Raw genomic sequence first — 13,454 nt, 5'->3', positions numbered from 1 at the left:
AAAAACTCTGTTCATATATGGCAGTTGATTTCTAAAGTGATCTGAACTACAAAATGTATTTGTTGAGAACTTTGAAAGTTTTCTGGAAGTTTATGAACTAGAGACTCCATAAGCCTCAAGCTAAGGACAAACGGGACTAAAGTATGATTTTCTCTTTACCGTGCCTGTACTTTTTAGCAGCATGTAGAAAGCTTAATTGAAAGAAACAATATATCTTTGTAATATTTGTATTTCAGACATAGGACCCATATCTCTTTGTTTAATGTACTTTTCCACTCACTTGAAGATCTTTCTTTGCAATATGGGTTGTCTCAATGACAAAAAAGGCAAGGTTGAGAAGAAATGAAAAGTGAATGACAGAAAACCTCAACCATTTGTCTCAGAAAGTATGCACGATGGACCCAAGGGGCGATGCACTGAAGGAACTTATTAATTTGCTGGTGATTTAAAGATCTTAATGATGGGGACCATGGCCACAGCGTAAGTGAAACACCAATATTTTTTAAATGGTGGATCTGAATGCATAGGAATTGTATTATCTATTGTTGCATAACAAGTTACCACAGACTTTACAACACAAGTTTTATCTCACAGGTTCCTGGATCAGGAGTCCACAGGCATGGCTTAACTGGGTCCTCTGCTTAGGGACCCACGAGGTTCTAATAAACTTGTTAGCTGGGCCTCATTTTAATCTGGATGAGGAACTGGGGAAGAATCCACTTCCATGCTGATTTGAGTTGTTGACAAAATTCATTTCCTGGTTGCTCTATGACTGTGGGCCCACCCTAGCTTTTTGCTGGGTATCTGTTGGGGGTCACCCCAGGTCCTGGAGGCCACCTGCAGTCTTTGCCATATGGGCTTCCCCAACATGGCTGCTTCCTTCCTCAAGTTAGCAAGAGAATCTTCGACCTGGGGCGGGGGGATGGCTAGTCCTTCTTCTAAGGGCTTTCACCTGATTGAGTCAAGTCCACTTGGGATAATCTCTTTTCTGATTTACTCAAAATCAACCAATTTGGGACTTCCATAGCATCTGCAAAAACCTTTCACTTTTGCCATACTCAGTTGTTTAGAAAGAAGTCACAGGTCCTGCCCACACTCAAAGGGAGGGGGCGATTATTCTGGGTGTGAACACCAGAAGGGCAGGACCCATAGGGCCACTCAAGAGGTCCTCTGCATAAGGCTAACATAAAATGGAAGAAAAATTGTCATCTGTGGTCACAGTTCCTGCTACCTGTTCTTTAAAATAAAGGGCCTTTCTGGGATGCGACCTGTGGAGGCACAAGTGTTTAAGGTGATGTGGCTCCAGCCCATTTTGCCTTGTCTGGTGTATGAGAAGCAGAATACACCATCCTGTAAGGAAAGGCCTTCCTAAGGAAGGCCACGCTGTAGAGGTTGGAGCTTGCTATGGGTTTTCTCCCCTTCAGAGGAGCAGCTGTGAGATGTGGGCACATGCCTCTGGCAGGCAGGCAGCCAAGTTCTTGCAGTCAGCGGCCCAGGAAAGAGTTAAGCCTTGACTTCTGTTTTCCTGTCTGGGAGTTCCTGATTAGATGCTTAATTGCGATTGGAAGCTTAGTTTAGGGTACGTGCTTAGTGACCCGAGACACTCAGAGACCACAGTTAGTACCTGCTCTTAAACCTGTTCCCCAGGACAAGAATAAAAGGAGGTGTGGGGTCCTTTGTTGGCACAAATGCTGGACAAACAATCGTCTCCCTGGCCGTGTGACAATTCCCCGGTACAGGTGATTCTGTGTGTGGCATTTGTTGTACATCTCCCTTCACCTCTCTGGCCCCAGCCTGTGAAAAATTTCCAGCACAGCAGGGATTAGTGCCTAATGGCAAGAGAAAAAGCAATTAGCATTTCCTAACAGCTAACCAAACACAAAAGCTTCCCCTAGCCTTGGATGGAACACCTTTGACCATTCATTGCTCTGCTACGGCAAAGCCGTGCACCTTACAATTTGTGCTTAATTATACAGGAAAAGAGAAATCTGTTTCTCCGGGAGAGCCTCTGAGAACCTGTTGGGGAAAGCTTTCAATTTTAATTACAGAAGAAATACTGGCTGAGGCAATGTTGAAAGGGAATTACCTTTCCTTTTCTTCTGATTTTGCAAAACAGCTGGCCAAACAGAACACCGCGGCTCTGTTTAGGCAACCTGTGCAGGGTGGCTGCAGTCCGTGCTGGGGTTCATTTTGCAAATCAGCTGGAAAGATTTCTTTGGGGCTTAAGGAAGCTAATTTAAACATTGCCTGTGTACAGAAACTTTAATCCCTCTTAATATGTCAGCTGTGCCATCAGAAAAGCAGACCTCCTGTGCTGGCGTACTCAGGAAGAAAACCAATACCGTCTTCATTATTCAAACCATCAGTCCATAGACAAAGGGGAGAAACAAGAAACAAATCATCCCGGTGACACCCGGGTCCTTCCTATTTCATCCTGACAGCGTTTGTGTCCATGCAGGCGCTCGCCCCCCCCCCCCCCCTTCCTGCAGCCACGGCCTCCTGTTACTCTTTATGGTAATCGAAGCTGGGCCCCAGAGCCCTCAGAGGCTTGTATCTTCCTCTCACATGAGTGACGCTTCAGTGATAAACTTGAACTTAAAGTTACTGAGGCGGAACTGAGGGTTCATTTGATAGCTAGTGGTTTTCAGCAGCTCCGCGGGGCTTCGGGACGCAGCGTGAGGTAGATTGTTAATGTCCTGTGAGGGAAAACAATAACACATTTCATTAATGCGTTCATGTGTGAAGCATCCATTAGTGCACTGGAGGTATTAATGACGTTATGCTTCAAACTGACATGTGGGGCATGACAGGAATTGCAAGGTCGGATGGGAACAGATGACACGATGAACAAATATTTGAATGGCTTCATTTGCCTGCGGGTCAAATGGTGGGTGCAAGTCACGGGAGGGGTGGGGGCTGGAAAGGAGTTGTTTTCTTTTAACATAGACCAGTGGCAGCAAAACTAAGAAGAAGAAAACCCATGCATGTGTGCATGTGTGTTCCCTCCCTCCCAGAGAAAACCAGAGTCTGACAGTAGTTGAAGCATAAAGAGAGATTTTACTTGGGAACAACTGCAGCTGGGGGAGAGAGACCTCAGTCTGGAGCTGGGCTCTGCTCCACGCACAGTGCGGACAAGGAGGGACTTAGAGTTGAGGGGCAGGGTGGAGGCGATGGATGGAAGATTACTAAGAGGAAACATGGGGGAGTACAGGGTACCATGGCCAAAAAGACTCGAGAGGGTCACCAAGTGAGGGGTGATCAGACACCAGGTGAGGGGGGCAAGGAATTTGCTCAGATACCAAGGCTCTGAGGTAGGGGTTCTTTCTAAACTGACTTGACAAGATTCTAGCTAAAATTGGACCATGCAGGCATGACAAAGCTGGAGGGCTAGATGGCTTAGAGGAGCCTGACAGTTGAGAAGAGTGTGTGTCATTACCCCCACTGCACGCACGCACACACACACGCACATGCATAGACACAGCCAGGAGGGTAGGGGAAGCATGCACAGAGAATGGGAAGGCCTAGCCAAAAACCACAGGTTGTGTAAGGGCCTGATGGCAGGAAGGGGCCAGGCTGACTCTTGGCTGACAGGAGACTTTCCTCAGGCAGCAGCTTCCTTCGGCAAATCCCATCATCAGGACTGGATGGAGGTAAAACCGTATCTTCTCTGCCCAGCCTGATAATGAGGGATGGGGGATTTAGAAACACAAGTGCTTGTTGGATCCTTCATCTAGCCCCTGGCAGCATGAGACAGTCACTGAATGGTACTGGGAGAAAAACACGAAGAATCAGACTTGACATTGACCTCTAGTAGCAGGGATTTTGTTGCATGTTTGGCAAATACACAGAATGTACATGTGTTGGAATAGGGGGCCAGTGCAAAGTGCTTTGGGAAACAGCCCAAATGGGACTGATGTTTATGGTAACATACGTCTGGGTTTGTCATGGAGAGTCCTGGTTTATGCCTCTTGTCCCAGCATAATTACTGGGACTCAAAAGTATCCCAGTTTGAGGTCAAATGAATCAGTGATGTTTGAAGTCAGAATAGAGGTTACCCGTGATGTGGGGAGGAACAGGATGGGGGCACCGGGAGGGAGTTCTAGGGGTAATATTCTGTTGTTAGCTGGGTGTAGGTTCTCCAGGGATTGTCACTGGGCACGTGTGACTTGTGCCCTTTTCGGCATGTGTGTTATGCTTCAACCAAATTTTTTTTTTTTTTTTTTTTTTTTAGTGTTCGAGTTGAGAAACACTCTAATGCTCTGCCCATCACTCCCTCAACTTCTTTACTCCTCACCAAAATAAGATCTTTAACTAAAAGGATGAGTGCCAACACATCTTAGCTTACGGTACTTAGCTCAGTTTAGCTGACAAAGTAGAGCTGCCTCCTCCTTGATCAAGGTCCCAAAGACTGAAAAGGCTGCATAAGTTACCGGGTGAGCAAAAAGCAAGAGCAGAACAGACAAGGCTGGGATGGTCCTCAGCGTGGCCACTCAGACTCAGAGCCTGGGTTCCAACCGCAAAGGTCTGCGATTCAGGCCAAGGGACCTCCATCACTGCTATCTCAGTCCCAGAGATGCTAGCATTTGTATTTTTTTTTTTTTGTAATTTATTGCATTTCTTATATAAGCTGAATTGGGCAGTTACTGTTCCGTTTTTGCTTTGATAATGAGACATAGAAAAAGTATTTGATTTTCTCCCTGAGTTGCCGCAGCTGAATGCTCATTGTGGACTCTGAGTGGGAGGGTCTGATGGCTGATGGCGTCAGGACAGGGCGGGAGATGCCAGCAGCATACATCCTACGGTGACAAGTGTAATGCAACATGAAAAGCCTGAGCGTTTGGAAGCTTCTCTGAGGAGGGTGCCCTTTGTTTTCCTTCTCTGGATTCCAGCGGTCTTTCCCCACCAGAGAAGACAATTCCCTTAATGCCATTCTAAAGCGGGGCGAGGGCAGACCTGCAGCTGCATTATGCGAGAGCAGCTCCACACTCTGAGCTTCAGATGCCACCGTGGGCAATGCCAAATGGCAGCCCCCACACCAGAAGGTTATTGCAGGAGTGGACCTCACGCCCTGCACTTTTTTTTTTGTCCTGAAAGTGAATTTTAGTTCTGTTTTACTATTCTTAGTGACCAGAGATTAGGCAAAATTTGAATGGAACTGAAGGAATTACAATGTTAGCAGCAAGATTGAACTCCCCAAGTATTTATCTAGTCAATTAACATGACATTGGTCCCCAGACTAAATGGAAACACCTGTGAAGCTTCAAGATATTTTTCCTCCCCAATTAGGAGTTGAGTATGATGGATCTGCCCTGATAGTATTTTAATATTACTATTTATTCATTGCGACCGATTATGGAAAAGACAGGGTTATAATGAAGCAGAATAGCAGGAACAAGCCAGAGATGCTGTGAATGGAAAAATTCTATATGAAACTCTTTTGGAACCAGGACTACCTAGAAATTGACCCTGTCCTTACTACCCACCCCTTCTCTCACTCCACCAACTCTTGGACTTCAGTTTGGCTCTCCCTATCCATCCTTGAGAACCCAGCCAAGCTGTTGCCTCCTCCGACTCAAGAGTCTGTCTGGACGCCTCCAGGGGAGTCTAGGCAGACCTCTGGTATATTCCCTGTGAACCCTGGTTTCCCTCTCACAGGGACCTCATCACATGTCTCTCTCTTCCACAAGAACATGAGTCTCATCGGATACACATGGCAGAACTTGACATAAATATTCAATAAATGAATGCCAAAGGCAATAGAAGAAAAGAAATATGTGACATAGAAGTACATTTCCTTTCATAAGGAAATCACCGCAGTCTGAAATGTTTCTGAAATAAGATATTTGCTTATCTTGTTATGTGTCTCAGATGACGAACTCGGAGTTCAAATCCTAGTTAAGTAAGTGTCAATACCAGTGCAGACAATTGTCTATGCAAGGTTAGTTTGAGCCATATGGAATTGCTGATAATTGACTATTTTTGGCCTAGAAAAATGGCAGTTTCACATGGTTCAACTTGTTATTTTGCTGTCTGTGTTAACAGACATCATTCTAATTGGAAAAGATGGGCTTCCTTTGTGTGGATTTGAGTAAGTTTTTGCCCAATGGGTACAAGTATCTGGACACTTTTCTTTTCAAGGCAAGCTCAAAGTTGTTGAGCTTTTGCCACCTCTAATTGATGATACGCGACTGTCTGACATTGACAGCAATAGCTGATGCTGGCTTGTGTTGGTGCAGGAGAGGTGAATGACATCGAGGAGGGAAGCCTGGATCCTGCCTGTCCCCTGGTGCCTGCGTCATACAGCTTTGTGACCTTTCTGCCTGGGAGATGACTCCTGGCAGATGGCAGCAAGCTAAAGGGCAGGGTTGGCATTAATTAAGTCCTCAAAAAATAGATCTGAATAATTTGAGAAGAGAACATTATAGCGTTCCTTTTGGTGGTAAATGGGATTTTTTTTTTTTTTGATACAGATCTTTGCTTTTGCAGAATTTCTGTCGTCCATAGTTTGTACACAGCAGAGAAATTTTCGTATGTTGGAGAACATTTTGTGTTGGAGGTGGAAGGAAGAGGTTAACGTGCCCTTAAAAGAGGGGTGATGAGTAAGTACAAGTACCTTATGTAAGGAAGAGAGGGTCAGAGCAATAGGGAGACGTGAGCCTGGGAAATAATATCTCCTACACTCTGCTTTTTTGAGTACAACAGTCTGACTCTACAATCAATAGCTTGTGAAGTGATCTATTCTAAATGAACTGGCTCTAGAGCAGAATGGTAGGAAAGGTGTTTCCACAACTACACTTTCCATTGTAGGGAAAGAAAAGACATGGCACAAGGATAACCATGGCCACTTCTAGTCAGACATCACTAATCAAAGGCAGCACTTCTTCCTGCCAAGCCAGAGTGCACACATGACCTCAGAGTCCTCAACACATCGCTTGGTCAGCCTCTGTGATGAAGTCTATTGACCATTCCTGCCAAAAGCTTGAGCAGACAAACCCTGAAAAATATTATGGCCAGCTGACAAACTGGCTGGCACAATATGCTGACTAGCTTATAGGTAAAAATCTAATTCAAGTGAATTTTCCAAAGCCCCTTCTCCTTATTAATGGTCTCCTCACAAGTTATACAATATTGACATCTTGCGTACTCTAGTATTTGCAGCTTATTTTCATCTACTTTTCATGGAACTCTAAAAATGTAAGATAGAAGAGCACTGAAAGAAACTCCATTTAGATTTTCATTAAACTTCTTTTTTCAGGGTTTTAAGGACCAGATATGTCGTCACTTACTTTTTTGTTTGAGTTCTAAATACTTGGAGCTATAGTTAAATTCTCTTCAAATTTTATTCTCTGCTTCCTATGAGCAAGAAGGATGTTGCCTTGATAAATTTTTTAAAATTGATTGTTGACACTCAACATTTAAAGCACCCATTTTTCTGAATTTATATTTGTAGTTGCTCTGTGTACGATTTTATTTTTTTCTGCTCAAAATAAGTCCATGCTGGACTGAAAAGTGGTATTTCCTTCTCATTTAATTGTCAGATTCTTCCCTTCCAACCTCCAGTATTTGAAAATCAACATTTGTTACAAATTCTGGGTCCCCCTGCTGCTTTTATGGAAACAAACAGAACATTAAATACTATAAAATTGTTTCTATTATAATGAAACATTTTCTCTTTCTCTTCAGTGCATCATGCAATTGGCCTCGCATACATCCGTTGCAAGTAGCCAGCCCCTGTACAGCCTATTTATTGGCCATGCCTTGAATTCAGATGGCTGGCACAAAACAGAAACTGTACCCCAAATGGATGAGAGGCTGACGGTTTGGTCATGGGGTCTTTGTTGGGTACAGCCACGCTATTTTTATGTCCTGTTTGCTCGCAGTCCAGAAACTCCAGAAATGTTGGTGTAGGCAGAGTTGAACAGGTAAAAAACAGAACAAAATAAAACAAACCAAAAAACCTTTCCTGCTGCTTTCTGTCTTGTCCTTCCACAGTGTCGTTTTAGGACAGAATGCATGGCATGCCTTTTCCTCATTCTATTCTATGGATACCTCTTAGACCACACTGTCCACAAAAGGCATCAGAGGGGCTTGTGGTTTTTGTAGCCTCTGAATGTCTGGCTCAAAAGTTCTGTGTCTGCTCAAGCACACTTTGTAGCTGCTGAGGCAAATACTGGACTTGCGTGGGGGCTCTGTGGTCTTCCTCAGGCCCCCTACAGGCACTTACCTGGAACCACAAGTGCGCGCTCATGATTGCCGTGATTCTTTCACAGAAACAATTTGTCTAAAAAAGGTCATATAATTTAATGTTTCCTTTTGGCCTGCCAGAATTTTTATTTACCTTACTGGTATGCTTTAATGCTGAGGCAACTTTTAACAATGGGATTGTTGTGGCACAAAAACCTAAGTGCGAAGAACCTACCGTTTCCCATCTCACATGCCTCCGGGTACTTCATTTACTGACATCGTGTTTCCAAGTCCCTCTTAAAAATCAATGTTATTGTCTGAGGCAGCATTGCCCAATAGAAACATAACGTGAGCCATATATGTAATTTTAAATGTTCTACTAGTCACCTTACAAGGTAAAAAGAAACACATGAAATTAATTTTATTAATATATTTGAATTAACTCAATATATCCAACAATGTAGTCAATATAACATGTAGTCAACATAAAAGAATCAACGTGTAGTGAATATAAAACTTATTAGCGGGATATTTTACATTCTTTTTTTTTACTGTCTTCGAAATCTGGTGTGTCTTACACATATAGCACTTCTCGATTTGGACTGGGCACATTTCAAATGCTCAATGGCTACATGTGGCTAATGGCTACCATATTGAAGCATGTAGCATGCTGATGCATATATACACAGGCTAATGGCTACCATATTGAAGCATGTAGCATGCTGATGCATATATACACACACTGACATACTTTGTAGTTCCCAGTAACAGCAATGGCCTAGGAGAGCGTGGAGTAATGAAATCCCGACATAATTTAGATTTTAATCTTCTGTAAGGGTTCTTCCCAAGAAGTAGGAAGGACCTGTTAAGAATCTTATTTAAATTATTGGTCTGTTTAGAATTACTTGTATTATATAGTGATTTTACTTTTTCAAAGCATTTTCACACCCATTTTCTCAGTTGCTGCTCTTGACAACTTTGTGAAATTGGTGGGGCAAGTGATGATAGTCATCTTATTCTTTTCATATAGGGAAACTGAGGCACAGTTGATTGGTGACTTCAATACTTGTATGGCAATGACAGTGACCATTTATATGACGCTAGAACCCATGACTCTTGACCTTTCTTCTCTGGGTAAAGGTGCTAAAGTCATGGAACTAGCTAACAATGGGCAAAAGACAAGAACCTGGGAAGTTCATTGTTTGGATGATTTACTCCTAAGTCAATGGTGCAAACTGGCATTTATTTACCAGGAGTCCTTGCTTCAGTTATACCCACAAGTATCATTGATAGCCGTGACTAAGAGGCAGGCACTCTTCTAAGAACTTCACACGTGTTGACTTATTTAAACCATGTGATACCATTATTAACACCATCTTATAGGCAGGGAAACTGAGCCACAGAGAGGTTAAGTAATTTACCTAATTACCACAGCTAGGAAGTGACAGAGCTTGAATCAGATCCCAGGCTGAGCTGGCTCCAGAGCAGTGTCCATAATCACGGTGCTGTCCTGCCTCCATGTTGTATGTAGGATTGAGGGATTCGGAGTCCCCATGTTTTCCTAGAAACACAAAGGGAATTTGTCTTTGGAATACAATGGTTTGAAATGTTCAAGGGAGATCTTTCCAAGATGGGCTGCTATCGAATCCCTCCCTTCTGGGACAGCCCGGGACACACATAATGCAGGGTAAGGTTAAGGAACTTTTCTTTAATGTTCTTTTCCCATTAATTTACTGTTTTTAACCTTTTATTTAGTGCATATCACTGAGTAATAAAATTGTAGTCCCTGTGAGAATTTTACTTTCCTCAGGTTTAAAGAGATGGGCAGAGGAGAAGTAAGTTCTTTGGAGTGTTTACTGCTGGTGGTCAGTCATTAGTCCTGGGCAGGGACTAGTTTGCGAGTAAGGTGAGTAGCAGAGGCTGAAGTTCATATTTTTAAAAGTAGACCCTATCTTGGCATTTTTTTTCTTTTCTTTCATATCCTTCTAAAATAGCATGTTCTTTTTTTTTTAATTTCAGAAATTATACATACTTAAGAAGTATATAGACAGTAGAGTATTATAAAGAAAATGACGTCACCCATAATTCCCCCTCTCAGAGATAATGTTGGTCAACATAGTGTATTTCCTTCCTTACCAATCCATCCATTTCCTCTGTATGTCTCTGTAGATCTCTCATGTCTTATGTTACATCCTTTTTCACTTAGTATTTTATATTTTGCTATATATCATAAGTGTTTTGTAATATCATTGAGACTTTCTCATAAATGTAACTAGTTCACTGAAGAGTCTTAGTTTTGGGGAGTGGGGGTAGCTTCCCAGTCACTATTTTCAGCCTATGCTCCTTTCCTCCTGGGTGTTGGCTCTCAGTGATCCTGGTCAGATTCCCCCACTTTTCTGTTGCTTTCTCTGGCTGCAGCAGCTCCATTTTTGGTTCCCTAAGACTGAGTGAGTCCGGTGCATTTTAATACTTCAAGTTTCAAAGCTTGGCTCTTTTCATTTCCAGAACAGGATAGTTCTCCAAATGGCCACAGACAACTATTTGTGGGGGCACTCACCTACTTCCTTTCCTGGGAAGCTGCACTTTGGGCCCTTCAAGCCTTACTGCACTGGCTACTCCAACAGGCACCCCTCCTTCGGAAATCTCCTCACAAGACGAGGCACCACTCTCTGTGTCTGCTGTGCCTGGAGCTCTGGAGGGCACATGTCACACCCTCCCACAGATTCTCACTAGCATCACGTCGGGCTGCAGGCTGTTGCACCTCAGCCAGCTTCCTGCAGGGACGCAGTATTCTCATCTCTGCTTCTTCAGAATATCTGACAACCCTTTCATTTCTTCCCTTGGAGCCTCTTCTCTGGGACTTGGGAAGGAGGAAGCTTCCCATAGGAAGGGAGGAGATAGCACCTCAACATGAACTCAGCATCTCCCCAAAGGCCCAGGATGACTCTCGACCTGCCCAGTTGTCTTCACAGAGACATTGAGAAAGGGAAGGTTGGGAGGAGAAGGGCTAGTTTTGCTGTGTCTGACTAAATAAAATGGGGTGATGTCTGGCCCCTGACTGCATGTAGCTGCTCTGTGGCTCCCTTTAGAATATCAGGGTGACTCGTACCTTTGGTTTTCAGCTGTGGGCACCATTGTCAGTTCTAGCACTGGAACCAGCATGAGCCTGTCACATGGACATGAATTTTAGTTAATGAATAGTAATTTATGCATATAGCCTAACTGTCTCATTTTGGGTTCTCCAGACACAAGACAAGGACTTGAGTGTAGGTAGTTTCTTTGGAGGTCATCCCAGCAACCACAATTAATGGGGAAAATGAGGCAGGGTAAGGAGTATGTTGATGAGAAGCTTACCAGGGGTCACCTGGGGTGCAGTCCTGCTGGAGACCCACTGAGACACCATGTGGAAAATCCATGGTCTCTCATCCTGCATTCCTTGAAGTTACCCTGGGAGTGTTGGGCTTTCTGGCCCTTCTGTAGTGCCGAAGAGAAAGAGGGACACAGGCAGCCAAGATAGGAAGCTTTCCAAATGCTGGAAATTCTGTAGTGATGGCTGGCAGACTGAGGGGCCCAGGGATTTGGGACACCAGGGATGTAGTTGGCCACACTAATTAAATGAATCAATCTCCTAACATGGGGCATGTAGGTGTAACCTTTTAATTTTACTATTATGAATCATGCTGTAATGTGTAGACATTTTCATGTACATTTACATTTTTGTTTATTCATTTAGACTAGATTCTTAGATGTTCAGTTGTTTTGTCCAATGGCCTGGCATTTTGAGCTTATTGATATATCTTGGTACAATTTAGCTTATTGACTCAAACTTAATGGTAGTGAGAGTGATTTTTTTTTTTAAAATAAATACTCCTCAGCCAGTCCCACTCCTTGAACTAAGTAAGTGTTGGGAAGACCGTCTCCTCTTGCACCCATAGGTCGTCTGTGGGAGGGAGTACTACACCTTTGACTAATGTCCCTGCCCAACTGCAAAGGTTAAGCCTTCCTATGTGGAATGTATTCTCTGAAGGAGTCTCACCTTTGCCATTGGATTCTCTCTTAGCTCTTATCCGGTCTCCAACCAGTATTTGTAGAAGATAAAACACATGGGTAATGCTGAAGTATAGGAAAAGAGAAATTAACAGTTAAAGAGGCAGCTCTTAATACAAAGTGAGCAGAAGAAACTCCACTCAGAGCACTTACTCTGTGTAAGGCACAAAGTGACTATTTGGGAAATTTCAACTCTTGACTCTTAAAGAACATCTAATCTAGCTGAAGGAATTTTGGAATTATTTCCTCACAGAAAGTCATCTGAGTTGGAGCTCATTTGACGAGAACATTGTAAGAAAGATGCTTTGCCAAAAAAGCAGTGTGCTGTTTCTGCAGGTCTCTCATGGGTTTCTTGTAGTAGAACTCAGAAGAAGCCAAGCTAGTTGGTTTTTTTAGGTGGTGTGTTAAAGGCAGAAACACAGGGAAGGGCTTAGGAAGAGTAGCTTAGAAGCTGCTGAGCCCTGCTGAGCCCATCTTGGCAAGCATCTTAGAAAGAGGGGGCCCTACTTTGCTAAGTCCCAGAATTGCAGTTCTCCTTCATTATGGATATTAATGATCCAGCATTTCTAACTGTGGAGAAATGAACTGGGCTGGAATTAGAGTCCATAAGCATGATACATTTTTAAATAGATTCAAATGATAATTAGGAGATGCATGCACATTGGGGTCTGAGAGGAAAGATGAGCCTTTCAGCTTTACTGCATGAGCTTATTTTAGCTGGAAAGAAACTGGAGTGTGCCAGGCAGCTTCTCGGCCTCTTCCCGGCTGTCATAGCCATGCCAGGTGCACTAGATGTCACTGTGTGAACTTCTACTGAATGAGAGATGACTAGAAAAGGAAAAGAAAGGTGAAATTTTAGTCTGCTGATACTGTTTTATATTCAGCATTCCTCTCCCCTTTTATTTCTTTTTAGTATCAGCTATTTTTAAGATTATGGAACGCATACATACACACGTTTTTGGATGACTAGGTTGTCCAACTAAGAACTGTTCTCTGACTCTGGGGACTCTTGTTCCCTTGAGGATCACTAAAGGGAGGTCTGTTTGTACGTGTGTTCAGGAGCCTAGTAGAAAGAGACGTGTGATTTTATTTTTAAAGAATTAAGCCTTGAATGCCTTGTCCTGAGTCTTATCATATTATTTACACCAAATTTCATCTTAATGGCATTTTCCCCCTTCAGAGGAAAGAAAAAGGATAATAAAGAAAAGAATAGTTAAAGAAAA

This window comes from Ursus arctos, unplaced genomic scaffold (genome assembly GCF_023065955.2).
Source record: "Ursus arctos isolate Adak ecotype North America unplaced genomic scaffold, UrsArc2.0 scaffold_33, whole genome shotgun sequence".
NCBI lineage: Eukaryota > Metazoa > Chordata > Mammalia > Carnivora > Ursidae > Ursus > Ursus arctos.
Note: the sequence above shows the minus strand (reverse complement) of the source record.